Consider the following 15,046-nt stretch of genomic DNA (forward strand, 5'->3'; position numbering starts at 1 on the left):
CCCAGTCAATGGTTGGTGGTTTGCCTGGTTGAGTTCAACTTGGAGCTGAGAACTGGGGACTCTAGGAGCTTAGCAGCATTTGATTTGAAGTATGATCTTCTCAAAGCTACACAATCAGTGTTTTTTTGAGCAAGTTTATGCCAAGTCATCTTGGGATCCTCTACTGACCAGCACATGTCCTGTCAAACTTTCTTTGTCCCAGTTGTCACCTTTGTACACAGATTCTCCATTCTTACCCATAACCAGGAAGATGTAATTCTGAGGTATCTACCTGGTAGAAAGGTTACAATATTACATGTCTTCTATGGATAGACTTGGCCATCTGTGAGGTAAGCAGTGTTAGTGGATGCGCTGGTAAGCTAAGGGTACTTGCTGTTAAATCTGAGGACCTGAGTCCAATCCCCAGAATCCACACAGTGGAAGGTAAGAACCAATTTCCTCAAATTGTCCTTTTATGCCTACATGGCATGTGCATACTCTCCACTCTCAGATAAAGAGTTGTTAAAGGAATGAGTTGGTAGAGTGAATAAAAGTTATTGTAAGGCAAACAACCCATCCTCAACTTAAGTTGGCACTCGGCGTCCATCCGTTGAACCACATCTCCTCATATCCACACACCCAGAGAGACTAAGCGTCTATTGCTCTTCATTGTCAGCTTACTCCTCAAAAAATGATAGGTGGACATTCCTCGTGTTATAGCTTTTGTGATCTCTGGACCTAAGTACACAGTGCAGATGTGCGGAGGGGAACAGGGCTTCACAGAGACACTCGGGGCTGACTCAGTATGAGGTCAAATATTTTATTAAGCCCTGTTCTTTTAGTTGCTTAAGAAAAGAAAAAGAACTTGTGTTTTCATTTATAGCATGACAGTGTTTGAAATAGTATTTGAAACAAGTGTTTTGGTCCGTTACCATCAAACCCCTATGAAACTTAAAAATAAGGGGAAAAAAACACCGGTTTTGGTTCTTGGTGAGTTCTAAGAACAAGTTAAAAAAGTAAATTTGCCTTTCTAAATTGTGCCTCAAACTCTTCCTCTGAATTAAAGTGAAAAGATGTGGAAAAAAACATGAGCTGTGTGTCCCTGTTTGACTCCAAATGTGCTTTCAGCCTGTTTCCTACAGCCAGTTTTAGCCTAAGCTGCCTTATTGCTAAAGCCTGTAACTTGATACTAAAAGCTTGTCAAAATTAAGTGCATGCTTTATAAGTTTACATTTTTACAGTCTAACTGTTTTTCTTTGATATTTGACAGGGACACAGGTTCCTATGTCATCTGGCCTTGAGTACCTTCAGAACTTTCTCCTGGGCCCATGTGAGGGAGCTCAAGGTTGTAGTGAGTTATGGAATCCTTAAGCTGCCTGCCCAGCAGCCGGCCCTTGGCCTGCACTTGAGGGCTAACACCTGTTGGCTGGACAGAGCAATTAATTTCTTAAAAAAAAAATGGTAGGCTGCCAGCAATCAAAGCTAAAAGGATAAAAAATATAATTTTACCTCTTTAGCTTCCAGAAGTGGCCTTTGATCTTTCTCCTTGCCCTTGGGACAGGAGGCACAGATCTTCAGTATTCTCCACAAAGAAACATCTTTAGAATACACAAACAATGAAGAGCTGGCAGTACTCCCCCCTCCCCCGCCCCCAGCTCTGTTACTTTTTTTGTATAGCTGCTCACTCTGAGATTGAACAGAGACAGTCACTCACAAGCTAAAGTCTTGTCTACCAAATATTATCCTTAGGAGAGATTGCATTGCAGGGCCTTAAATTATGTTCTAGTCCATCCCTTGCAAGATTAAATGTTAGTTGAGTTTTCTCGTTGATGATTATAATGTATTTGTTGTGGGATGTGTGCATGTGAGATAATTGTGAACTTCAAAGAGCTGAAGTACCAACTGCGGGCCGGGGCTCGGCCACACATACAGCCTCCCTTATTCTCCAGAACCTTTGGTAGTCAAGACAAGGTCACTGATCAGGGTAATTTGCAGGAAAAGTCAATTTCTCAAGTACCAAAGCAGGTGCTGTGGCACTTTATGACAATTTACTGAATCTAAATTGAGGAAGTTGAAAAAAGCAAAGGTCGTGAGCCACAGGAAGAAAGAAGGAAAGAAAATCCCCCTGACTGTATGCTTAACTCCTCTTCTACCAAGATGCACTCGCCAGCTGAGACGATTAACACCAAAAATAAATAAATGGGAATCACAATCTCTCAGTCTAATCAGCAACTTATCCGATTTCTTTAAATAAAAGGGGGGATTTTGTGTTTGCCTGAATTCACAAGGAAATAAGCTCAATTTATCGGAGTTAAAGAGCTGTTCTGCTCATTAGAGATTGAGATAAAAATCGAACCAAGAAGTTAGAACTTACTTCACGTCCTTTTTAGAAAAAAAAAAGGGGGGGGGGGAGGGAGTGTTGGTGATTCAGTGGCAGAATACTTAAGTTGAATGTGTGAAGTACTAGATTAGTTTTTAACACTGCTTTCTTAAAATATCAAACAGATAGTACATGGTTAACTATAAGATACATGCTAATAGCGTAGAGTATACGGTATGCATTGTGGTTTAATACATGATAAACATGCAATACACATTCATTTATCGTGAATCTGTGCGTGCCACACTTCCCCAGCACTGTGGATATAGAACAAAGTGGGTAGGAAATGCTTTTGGGATAAGGAAGACAAATACAGGCACTGGAATCAGAAGGTTGGTATAGCAAGGAGCAAATGGGATGGGAAAAAGCTAGAAGATTTGAATTTGAGATATAGCTAACCACTCATCCTGTAATTACAGAAAACCATTAAGTCATCTTAAGGTTCCATGCGTCACACCTGCAAAGCTGGAGGTTTATTGTGAGGCGTTAAATGAGCAAATATGCAAACATGTCTGTAGATGGGCACCTGACAATTATAACTGCTAATTATCATTATTGATAAAAAGGCATGCTGCGGTATAGGCTGTTTTGTGCCTCGTTATGTGTGTTAGACTTTACGGGTGTTTATAGTTCCCCAAATGAGTTAATATGAAGAAAAATGTTAAGCAAATCATAGTACGGATGGAGAAAAGATAGAAATAGCATGGCGAAGCCTTCCATTTGGGGGAATCTCTCTAGATTTAAATTCTTCTTAGTAGAAAGGGGAGAAGGAATAGAAACAAAATTCCCATTGGTTTCTTATTAATGAAAGTATTCTTTAATGTATAATCTATCTATCTATCTATCTATCTTCATCATCATCATCTGTCATCTATCTATTCTATCTATCTATCTATCTATCTATCCACCCACCACCTATTACTCATAAATTTATCTGTAGGTATGCATTTTGAGAGAGGTCTTTGTATATCCAAGATGGTTTAGAACTTTTATATGTTGCTGAGGAAGATCTTGAGTTTCTGATCCTCCCGACTCCACCTCCTAAGTTAGAAGGTATACACCATCACCCTCTGTGTATGTGGTTCTGAGGATCAAACCCAGGGCTTTGTGCATGCTGGATACTGTACCAACTGAGCTACACCTTTGAGCCTTAAAATAGATATTGTCTAAGCAGGTGTCTACCTAGTAAATTGTAGGTAAATGAATTGCTTTTATTTAATTCTAACATTAAACCTAAAATGAAGGTACATATAAGGCTTCCTTGTGTGTCATGATAAAGAACATTTTTAGTGAAGTACTATTTCCCAATCCAGATCTCTAAGTTCTAGCTGGAGGGACTTGGTGTGTTGAAACAACAGAAAATGCAGCTCAAGCCTTTCCAGAATGTTCCTCTGGACCCATGTGCTCTGTAGGTGAAGGTTAATCCACTAAGGGAGTGCCTTGGCAGTACTCTAGAGGCCCACTAATATGGCCACAAGATACCTTAGCGATGTCATGTATGCTAATGTCTTCATCTTAGTGATGGGGAAGCAGAACCAGAGAATGGTGATAATTGGTGCCTGTATACATTACAGATCCAGGACTGTTTTTGACCCCAGTGTCCAAATTCAGAACTTTTCCTAGTCCCTAAATGAAAGTACTTCATGTCCATCCCGAGTCACATTTATTTAACCCACTTTTATTCAGGTGTTTAAGTGTACTAGTGCTAGTGGGAATATTGAGTAAAACCCAGTTGGTAGCCATAGAAAGCATTAACTTTTCAGGACAAGGGCTGAGACAGAGGCTGAATTTCTCTGCCTCCAGTCTCCCATTCTCTTCAGTTCCGTGATTCTGCATAGAGCTTAGCTCTGAGATGTCCTCTAATGCTCATGCTTTTTCCTTGGATGTGAGTCTCTACTTTTATGACTGAAGCTTACTTAATCTTCCTCCTGGGGACGGATTCTGTATTTATCACAATATTTTAATATTTTTCATTGATCACTATAAGCCCAGCCCACAAAACATGTGTTTATAAGGAAAATAATATCAGTGTTGACATGTGTTACTTTGGGGGACCTGAAAGCAGGCTTCTGTTTAAAATGCTGGTCACCTTTGTTTTAGAAAGCATCTACTTTCCAGTTGGTAGTCAATTATATTATTGGTAAAAAATTGTTCTTTAAACCATAGGAATCTGAGATCACTTTGGCTTTTAGAAACCAGGCTGCAGAAATGTAGAGAAACATCCTAGCTATGAGCACTCTCCTAACACCACAACCCTAAGTCTCACAGGATCAAAAGTCCATCTCAGAATTTTAAAGTTTTTCTTTTTGAATATTCCATTTTATTTTTGAGATAGGCTCTTGTAAAATCCAAACTGGTCTTAGAACACACACACACACACACACACACACAAATTTGGTCCTCTGCCTACACCTCCAAGATATTTGGATTGGCAGTGGGCGCCACCATACCTGGTTTTGAATTACATAGGCACAGAACTCAGGGTTTTAGGCAAGAACTCTAACAACTGAACCACAGCCCTGCAAAATACAATTTTTGATTTTGCATTTTTTTTCAGATAGATTCTCACAGTAGCCCAGGCTATCCTCCAACTCACATGATACTCTTGTTCAAGCCTCCTTGTGTCATGAGATCACAGACATGAGCCACTATGTCTGGATGCATTTCCAATCTTGAAATAGATTCAGTCATGCGGATAAGGTGCAGAAGTACTACAAAAGTTTCCATCTAGAGTCTACCTTGATTGTCAGAATGTGTACATCTCCCACAATTGCTTTTCCAGTCTCTCTCATAGATCACATAGATAAACAGATTTTTCTTGAATAATTTGAGAATAAATAGTGGCTACAATATATTATTCCTTTATCCTTTGAATACTTTAATGTTTATGTCTTCCATGACCAATGCACAGTCATCGGAGTCAGGAATTTAACATCTGTTCAGTGCTGTCATGTAGTCTAGAGATGCTCTTCAATTTCCCCAAGTTGTCCCATGAATTACTTTGCAGTATCTTTGAAACTTCACATTAGCTGTTTGATGCCCTTCCCTGTGGTATAGCAGCGCTTCTGTGAATCAGAGTCTGCTCTTTCCATAGCAGGGTTTCTTACCTAATGCTTGATCCTTTAATGCCCTCATGGTGTGGTGACCCCAACTGTAAAACTATCTCACTGCTACTTTGTAACTGCAATTTTGCTACTGTTGTGAATTGTAATGTAAAATATCTTTATTTTCTAATGGCCTTAGGTAAGTCCTGTGAAAAGGTCACCCCCCACAGGTTGAGAACCATTGCTATACAGTTAGTTTAGGTTCTTTAGATAAATTAGCCGCATCTAGTTGCTTAGATGGATGGAGTACTCATCTTTGAATCAGACTAGTCAGAATGTTGTCGACGTGAGTCCCATTTCCTTGTGTCTGTACTGAGCTTGGGGTTTTGCCTGACTAATTTATCCCTAAGACTGGAGAGTCAGCCCCCATTCCCAGACTCCAAATGTCCAGGAGAGTTCCCCCCTGCAATGTATTTGATGGCAGCCTGTTTCTTTCTCTGGTCACAGGGGTGAGGACTTCCCATGTTCTCATTATGTGAATTCCAGGAGACAATACAGTGTTTAAGGGAGGGGCCAAGTCACTTCTTGACGTCATGAATTTTATTGGAATGAGCTACTAGGGAAATATTAGAGTAAAATCTAGTTTCAATTCAACTTTGCTCATCTTTTCCTACTGCTTTACTAATCAAGCTAATACTAAGTGTCCTCTAGGAAAGACAAAATAATCTTGGGTCCTGTTAAACTAGGGGATATATTAAATAAGAAGACAGGACAGGTACAGGGTATATATCTTATTTGTATACAGCAGCAGACATTTTTGTTTGTTTGGGTTTTTTTTTTTTTTTTGCTTATTTTTTTTCCAAATAGGAATTCTCTGTGTAGCCTTGTCTGTCCTGGAACTCACTCTGTAGACCACACTAGCCTTGAACTCATAGATCCACCTGCCTATGCCTCCCAAGTGCTGTGATCAAAAGTGTGTCCCACCACTGCTCAGCAACATTTTTTTTAATAGTGTGATAGGACTACAAACTTTCTATTATCAGGTCTTCTTCCTCTTTCCTTTCTCCCTTCCTTTCTATCTTTTATTTTTCTCCCTCCCCCCTCCTTCCTCTCTTCTTTTCCTCCCTCCTTCTTACCCTCTGCTTTTTTACAAAGTGACCCAGCTAGCTTGGGAATTCAACCTTGAGTCGATTAGCCAGGCAAATAAACAAATACAGCAGGATACAGATGCAGGTGGATATGTCTGCAAGCACTTGTTTGGGTGAGAGGGGCTCTGAGCATACCGGCTGGCCCTGTCTCCCAACATTGACCATCCTTCAAGTATAGCTGACACCATTTTGCCTCAAGCAAGGTCAGAGCACCAGGAACAGAAACAGAGGGGCATTGTCTCCGCGTTCTCACAGAGGCACTGGCCAGTGGGCTCTGATCTGCAGCTGTGTCTTGGCCTCCCATGGTGGTAGCACTAAGCAGGGCCTTCTGAGGCAGCCATCCGTCCTCTCTGGTTAGTCATCTTCCTCCCACGAACCTGATTTCTAGAGGGTGTCTTATTTTGACTTTGGGGAAACTCTTCCATCCTGAGACCATGAGGACTCTAAATCTTCTCTTTGTACAAACTGCCTTTAAATTAGAAGTTACTTGGCCTGTGGTGAGAATGTTGCCTGGAACCAAAGGCTTCTCGAGAGTGATGATTGATGACAGTCCAGTAAAGTCGGAGTGTGGAGCCAGGGCATCACGCCAGCGCCATCCCAAGCAGGAGTGTGGACATATTTATCCAATGCAAAAAAAGTTTCTACAAATTGGAAGATTTTGCAGAGATGACATGTTTTTAAAAGCTTCCTGTACTATTAGTCAAAAGAAATGAAAAGCAAGCTTTATTACGCCTATGTTGAGAGAAACTTATTAAATTTGAATTTCGGCTTAGTTACACACATTTTTTTGCCCTGATTGTAAATGAAGTTCCAATGGTTTAAGACTCTAAGCAGTTCTATACGTAATCCATTCTTGGGAAAAAAATAAATATACCTTTAAATGAAAAGTTCTTAATTACCAAAAGATTCTATAAGGAAAACAATCAGGGGGAAATTTTGGTCATTATTTGTTCATTTATTTTTCTTATTGAGTTAATTTAATTATCAGCGAGACGCAAACATTAGCTTCAGTGCGGGGCTTCTCACATCTGTTAGTAAAGATTTGATTAGGGCTACACAAATGTGCTAGATTAAACTATCTAGTTGGTGAAATTCAAGCCACCTGGATATTTTAGCAACATCAATAAGAATAATTCTCTTTTTCCAAATCAGTAAATCCAAGCTATATTAAAAAGAATTAATTAATGAGTGCCAGATAGGCAAAGCAAACATGTGACAATGAGCTAGATTATCAAAGGTTTTGAGGGAGATCCTTCTCAGCTTATGTTTAGATGTCAAATTATATTACCAAAAACCAAACAATCTGTTAAAATGATGTCTTAATGCAATAAGTCTCTCATGGTGTTTTTAAACTTCTTAGACATTCTTAGTAGAAAAGGGTTCTATTTACAAATAATAACCAAACCATAAGACATTTGCCCCCACATTTTACCTTAGTTATTTCCAAGAGCTGTTAATATCATTTAAATCCTAACAAGAACAGAAAAGAAACTATTATGGAGTTCGGTTAATGCATTCTCTGTTATCTCTTGAACTTTGCCTTGGAGAAAGAACATAGTAAAGATAGAAGGAGTGGATAGATTAATATATACAGTAAAGAATTCTATAGCCAAAGGAACAGAATTGTCAAGTAAAGAAATAGTTACTACCTTACCATTCTTATTCTATCCATGGGCACATAGTACATATTTTAGTTGATGTGAACTAATGATTTCTGTCACAACTACTGAATATATGACTTGTAGCCATAGTGGATATGGTTGTGTTCCAATAAAACTTTATGTTCAAAAGTATAGTGGATTCGGCCCACTCACAGTATCCTAATGATCCCTTGTGAAATCCACATTCTGTATTTTAAGGATCAGAAACCTTACGCCTCTTTTAGGAAAACCACTTACTTGCCCCAGGTTCGATAGACATCAAATTCAAATGTAATCGGTTGAACTGCAGCTGAATCTGGCCCTTCCAGTATCCAGGCGAGCATTCATCCTGGGATGAATTAATTATAATGACATGTGAATGGTCGGATCCCTCCAAATGTAAGCTCTGCCTTCCTTGTAAAGCACATCTGAAATGCTTCGTGCATTTGATGTGGACGGGACTGGGATGTGTGGATGATTCCCGGAATCTCCAGAGAATAAGATGCTTTTCAGGGACCTAAGCAGAATCACAAATAACAATTTTGGGGAAAGAAACACGAACATCCTGACAGCTAACCAAGCATGAAAATGTTTGACTGCAAAGCCACACATGGCTTGCTTTATTAAAGACCATCTCAGTCCTGGAAAAGTGCGCTTCTATTGAATATTTATAACAAGTATGATTGAATAAGAAGAATTTAAAGTGGGAAAAAAAAGCCCTGTGTGTTGGGACTCTAAATTAAATCTTATTTTCATGGTTGACAGTGTTTTGTATTCCCCAGGTTTGCTTTATATAAAGAACCATCCTTACTCATTCCATCCTGCCCCATTACGGCAATGAGTAACAAGACTTCTCCATTAACACTTCAGACACCAGCATCCATTTTCTGGTGGGATTTCTCCTTGCACAGAACTCCTTCTGTTCATGTGAAAGTGTTGAAGACAGGAGTTCTAAGAATACCGAGTGGGATCTGTGCTCAGTCTTCATGTGAGGAAGCTTGGTAATCACAGCTCTAAAACCTGACAGTCCAGAAAGACATGATTGATGAGAGGCTATGCAATGTTGGAGTCAAAATGCACCATCATTAACTACCCAAACCAAGAGAGTGAAACGGGGTTTCCCAGGGGCAGCGAAACACATTCTTCTCGGAAATACAGGCCTAACATTTAGGATGTGTTTGACCAAAGGCGGCTGGGGGAGTGGAGGGAGCCATTACTTAATGGTTCCCAGCTTGCAAAGGTGAAATGACCCCCACACTATGCCTCTCTCTCTCTCTCTCTCTCTCTCTCTCTCTCTCTCTCACACACACACACACACACATACACACACGCACACACACACACACACACACACACACACACACACACACAATTCCATTTCAGTTCAGGTTCGATGTATATTTCTTGACATCACACAGTTGTAGGTTATTTCTTCTCATATGCCATGTATTTTCTGGTCCTGAAATTTATTAGCAAGATTCCCTTACAATAAAAATAGAGTTTCACTACCATTGCTAATTTCTAAAATAGACAATTTAAGCAAGTTAGAAGTGGATTCAGCATACTGCTGGTGACTTTAGCTTGTGTAAACAAAGAAAATACATCTCGTGGGGGATAAAAATGTTTTGTGTGAAATCACACATAGGTCTTTTCACAGTCACTATAAACAAGTCTTTCATATTTGTATTTGTTAGAACTTAGCATATATGTAACACAAAGGACACAGAATATTGTCTAAAACACAAAATAACTCAAATACTATATATTTGCAAAGTATTGTAACATATAAACTTTAAAAAAAAAAGAAAAAAGAAAAGCTTTCGATAAAAGCTCAGCTTTCTCTCTTCCCCGAAACCCACCAGATTGCTGAGGTCAAGGAAAACAAAACCATGAATGATTCAGACAAACACCTTTTGAACTTTCCCCAGGAAGACTTGGGTGTGTGAGAGTTCAGGGCTCTCAAGATATGTGTGCAGGTGGCTGTTTCTCCAGACATCTTGAAACAGTTTCCATGACTAGCAAGGAGGCCCTGGCATCAGAGCGTGGCTTGCGTGAGAGTGAGGGAAGGCCAGTATGGGAATGACACACGTGTACTACATCAGGAGTGCTGCCGACCACCTCAAAGGACAGCAGGGCAGAAACTCATTATCCTTCTCTCAGAAGCTGACCCAAAAGGTAGAGAAATCCACCAAAAATGCATTATTAATATTATTAATTTGCTTCATTCACTGGAGCAATATCTGTCCTGGTTTATATGATAAGCTATTAAGAATTATCGGACAGAATACAATATTTTATTATGCAAGAAATCAGACACATGATGAACTATTGACTGTGGGTGAATTTTTATGGCAAATGTTACCTGCAAGATTTAACAAATATCTGTGAATTGTTAGTAAGTGAAAATTTTGGTTGAGCCATTGGAACTACTCTTGCTTATGGACTAAATAGTCCGAAGTGAGTTTCTAAGACTCTGTAGTTTGTAATTTTACAACCACCTTGTTCCTTGCTTCGTGTTATATTCTTAGTCCCTGCCCCATAATGTTTGTTCTCTGAAGTATCTTAGGCACCCTTAAATTTCTTTTTAGAACTAGAAAGAGTTACACATAGAGTGTGAATTTTATACAGTTATGGAAATTTGGAGATGTTATCATTCACTGATAGGCACAAATTATAAGAAAAGCTGAAGTCATTAGCCAAATAAAGGATTAGAGTTAACAATGGACGTGAACCTAGAGTATAATTAATGAATTCTCTAATTGCTCTTCCTGTGTTAGTTCATTAAGCCTGACTCTCGGCTGGATATGCGGGCATCTGTCTCCAGCATCTGTCGCCTCAATGATGCCGCAGGTTGACTCTATTGGAGCCCTGTGAAGGAGGCTGCGGCTGCCTTTCTTCCCTCTGCGTTTCACCCAGCAATCCGAACCTGCAGTCCAAACAAAAACCTTTCTTTCATACATTAATACAACAGGCAGAACCACCCTGAGAGAGGTTTAACCAGCCCAAGACTTACGTGGGGAGACTATAGAGACTGATCAATCTGGACTAATGTCAGACAGATCTTTAGCTTGTCAGTGCCTAGCCTTGTGCCATCTTTAGGAACAGAGCTTACTGACAGGAAAGTGAATGGGTACATATCTGCTCAGACAGATGGGCATTCCTGTCACCACAGTTTCATTTGGGGGGAACAAGAACTTCAAGGTCACTGTGTGGTCTGTACCACATGACCCTCCCCAACAAGAAGAGTCTAAATTGTGCTAGAGATTAAAAGCATGGAGAAGACATAAGTTTATCTTGGTTCTTTCGTCTGTCTGTCGGTCCTTCCTTCCTTCCTTCCTTCCTTCCTTCCTTCCTTCCTTCCTTCCTTCCTCCCTCCCTCTCCCCTCTCTCTTTCTTTCTTCCTTTCTTTTTCAGTAGCCTTTCGTGGACTTGTGCTCTGGATAACACATGGATACCTGGAGGAGTAGGAAGTCCTAGAGGGCAGAGTCACAGAAAGAAGACACAGGTAGGTGATTTCTCAGGTAAGATTGTTAAGCACTTTACATCTAAAAGAGAATAGTTGCTTAGGATTTCATTATGAAGAAAAAAATGATAACATTTTGGCTGGCAGAAACAATCCTAGGATGACTGAGTTCAACACTTGGAATTATATTGGTGGAGATACCATACTGGGTTAACATTTTCCCCTTACATGTTGGTGACAATTTGTATACTCAGTTGAAATCAAATTTCAGAGTTATATATATATATATATATATATATATATATATATATATATATATATTAGGATGTAACATTTGAGTCCCATTTGTATGGGTTTGTTGGGAAGTGCTCTTAGGAACGGAAACTTGTTAGTTTTCCCAGATTATACTTCCAATTGGTTGGAAGATGAGGGGTAGATGAGAAGAACACAGCCTAGAGAATGATAACTTACCACCAAACTGTTAAATGAAATCAGTAGGTCTTGTCCTTGTCCCATCTTGGTCTGTCAAAGGAAGGGGTGAAATGATTGATTTCTAAACTTTCTTTCTAGGTTTGACTCAAGCAGACACAGCATCTCCTTCTTATTCCATAGGGGTGGACACATGGGATTTAGCTGGATGGATAAACCACCCTTCTTTCTGTGATCTGGGAGTCACAACCTCTTCTTCAAGTTGCTAAAGAAGATAACTTTTTGAGAATATCTGAGTGCCTGGTCAATCCAGAAGACCCCATTTCATCCTCTTCTGAGTAAAGTACACTTGAACAGCTTCATTCACTCGCTCAACACATCTTTGAAATGCTTTCTGTGGGCATGCCACTATGAAGAAGGTAAAGTAGAAGACAGGAGAGAGTGGTCCTTGTTGTCTTGGAACTCAACTGAAGGATGACGTGAGTCCCATAGTAGCCCTAGCTGAAAGGATAGTGTCTCCCTGGGGGTGGGGGGAGGGACAGGAACAAGGGATATTCTGATGTAATCTACTAGACCCTAGATTGGTAGGATAGAGCTGAGAATCTTGGAAGAATGGTGAAGAACCTCGGGTTTATAGAACAAAAAACCCAGGGAGGAGAGAAGTCCTGTGGAGGATGTGGAAGTCAACCTTAAGAAGAAAAAATGTGGGATGGAGAGCAAGGTGCCACAGCCTCCTGCTACCTCTTGAAGAGTCCTGACCTGCTCTAGGTGGCATTAGTTCTAAAATGGCTCCCAGAACACTGGTGAGACAACGTAAAGGAACTGAGGCACAGGGTGGTGGCTGCTTCCCCCATCTTCACGGAAGTCCTAACAGATGACAATGTTCTCTATCCCTTGCTCCATTGGGGTGCTGAGATACAATTGGCCGAGCATGTAGGGGCCTGGGATTGGCTCAAACACCGTATATAAGCTTATGTGCTGGGCAATAAACTCAGATCTGCACCTGGATGCTGCTCTGGAGTCAGATTCCCAGACTTAACACATGACTTCATTGCCTCTCACCCTTCAACCTTGTCTTATTCCCACAAAGTCCTATATTGCCCGAGAAAACGCTCAGCAAACCCTAACCCTAACCCCTAACCCTAACTAGAGGAACTGGTCTGACCACTCTACTGGTGAATTTTATATTAAAAAGAAAAGGGGCATTCCACAAAAAATTTCAAGAAAATTTAAAATGAAGGAATGTTTCCCTGATCATTCCTCAGACCCACATCACCTTAAAAGACAAAGCAAAGTAAAAACATCAAGGAGAGGATAACTATAGAACAAGGCTTTGTGAACCACAAGGAACATGTCATAAAAAACAAAAACCCAGAACAAACAAACAAACAAGCCAACAACAACAACAACCCAGCCATTTGAATCAACATGCTTCATGAGAAAACTTAATCCAGACCATTCCGTGCAACAGGTCTAACATCAGAATGGCAAACACCTTTCATCATGTGAATAATATCACTTTGTGGTAAAGAAAACCTACAAAATGATCACAGTCTATGAGTGAAAACCATCTGACAAAACCCTACATTCCTACTAAAAACTCTCAGGAAACTAGGAAGATAGGACTTTCCATGAGCTAATAAATACATGCTTTCTGAAAACCCAGAGGTCCCCATATACTGTGGCAAAGGCTGCGTGCTTTTGCAACATGACAGAACATCTACCCTCCACCTCTATTCAGCTTCTACCAGGACTTCTAACATCTGTCAGTCTGAATAAAAATCATCCAGAAGCAATCTGATGAAATCTACCCAAATGCTACCAGAACCAATACAGTAAATTTAGTAAGTTTGCAGATTACAGGCTCAGTATGTGAAAATTTATATATACAGCATCAAGCAGGCAGGGTGGAAATTATATAATAGCATTTTATAACACTATCTACTTAGAGATAGATATTACAAAAGATCTATCCTGAACAAAAACCCTGATCAAATATGGATAGGAAGATACAGAAAACTACAAAAATATTGCTTAAAGTTATTTAAACAAACTTAAGTAAATAGATGTCTGCCAGTTGTTGATAAATTTCATCTTAGTTGTTTCATTAGTTTGTCTATAAATTCAGTGTAAGTACTAATTATAAATTCAGCATGGGTAGGGCATTGTGGGTTTCTCCTTATTCATGCTGGAAGTTTGACAGGGCTTGTTGCAGGTAGCCACAGCTGCTGTGAGTTTGATCAGAACCACCACGCCATATTCTTCACAGCCCTCCATGGCATCTCCTGGCTCTTATGTTCTGACTGTCCCTTTTCTGCCTTCCTGTGGGGTTGTTAAAGATGTTCCATTTAGGGCTGAGCATGTACTGTCCCTTATTCTTAGCACTTTGACCTGCTATGATTTCTGTATTAACCATTCATTATCCATTGCTAGACAAGGTACTCAGTCCACAGCATGGAACCCATGCATAGACTACAACTGATGAATAGTTCATTAGCATGCAGATAATCACTTTTTACAGAACAATTTGGATACTCATTTTCAAGTATGTGTAAATAAAATCTAAAACTGTGAACCTTTGAGAAGCCTAGCATAGGGATACACTTCTGTAATTGTAGCACTTGGGATGCTGATGCAGGAGGAGTTGGAGTTTGAGGAAGCCTAGACTACATCGTATCTCTTTGTCACAAACAGATCTTTGAGGAAAAAGAAAAACATAAGAAAAGTCTTTGTAACTTTAGGTTAGGCAAACAGTACTTAAATACAGTACAAACACACAGTCCATAAAGGAGCCAAATTATATACCTTCATGTCATTGATGTTTAAAATTCCCATCATCCAAAACTTCCAAAAAAGTGAACAGACTATGACAGCATGGAAGAAAAGAATTTAATATTCCATATCTCATCAAGTGCTTTGGATAAGATATATGAAGAATTTTCAAAGATCAATAATAAGAAAAT

The sequence above is a fragment of the Mus caroli genome, unplaced genomic scaffold (genome assembly GCF_978045245.1).
Source record: "Mus caroli unplaced genomic scaffold, Mus_caroli_1 scaffold_20, whole genome shotgun sequence".
Classification (NCBI taxonomy): Eukaryota; Metazoa; Chordata; class Mammalia; order Rodentia; family Muridae; genus Mus; species Mus caroli.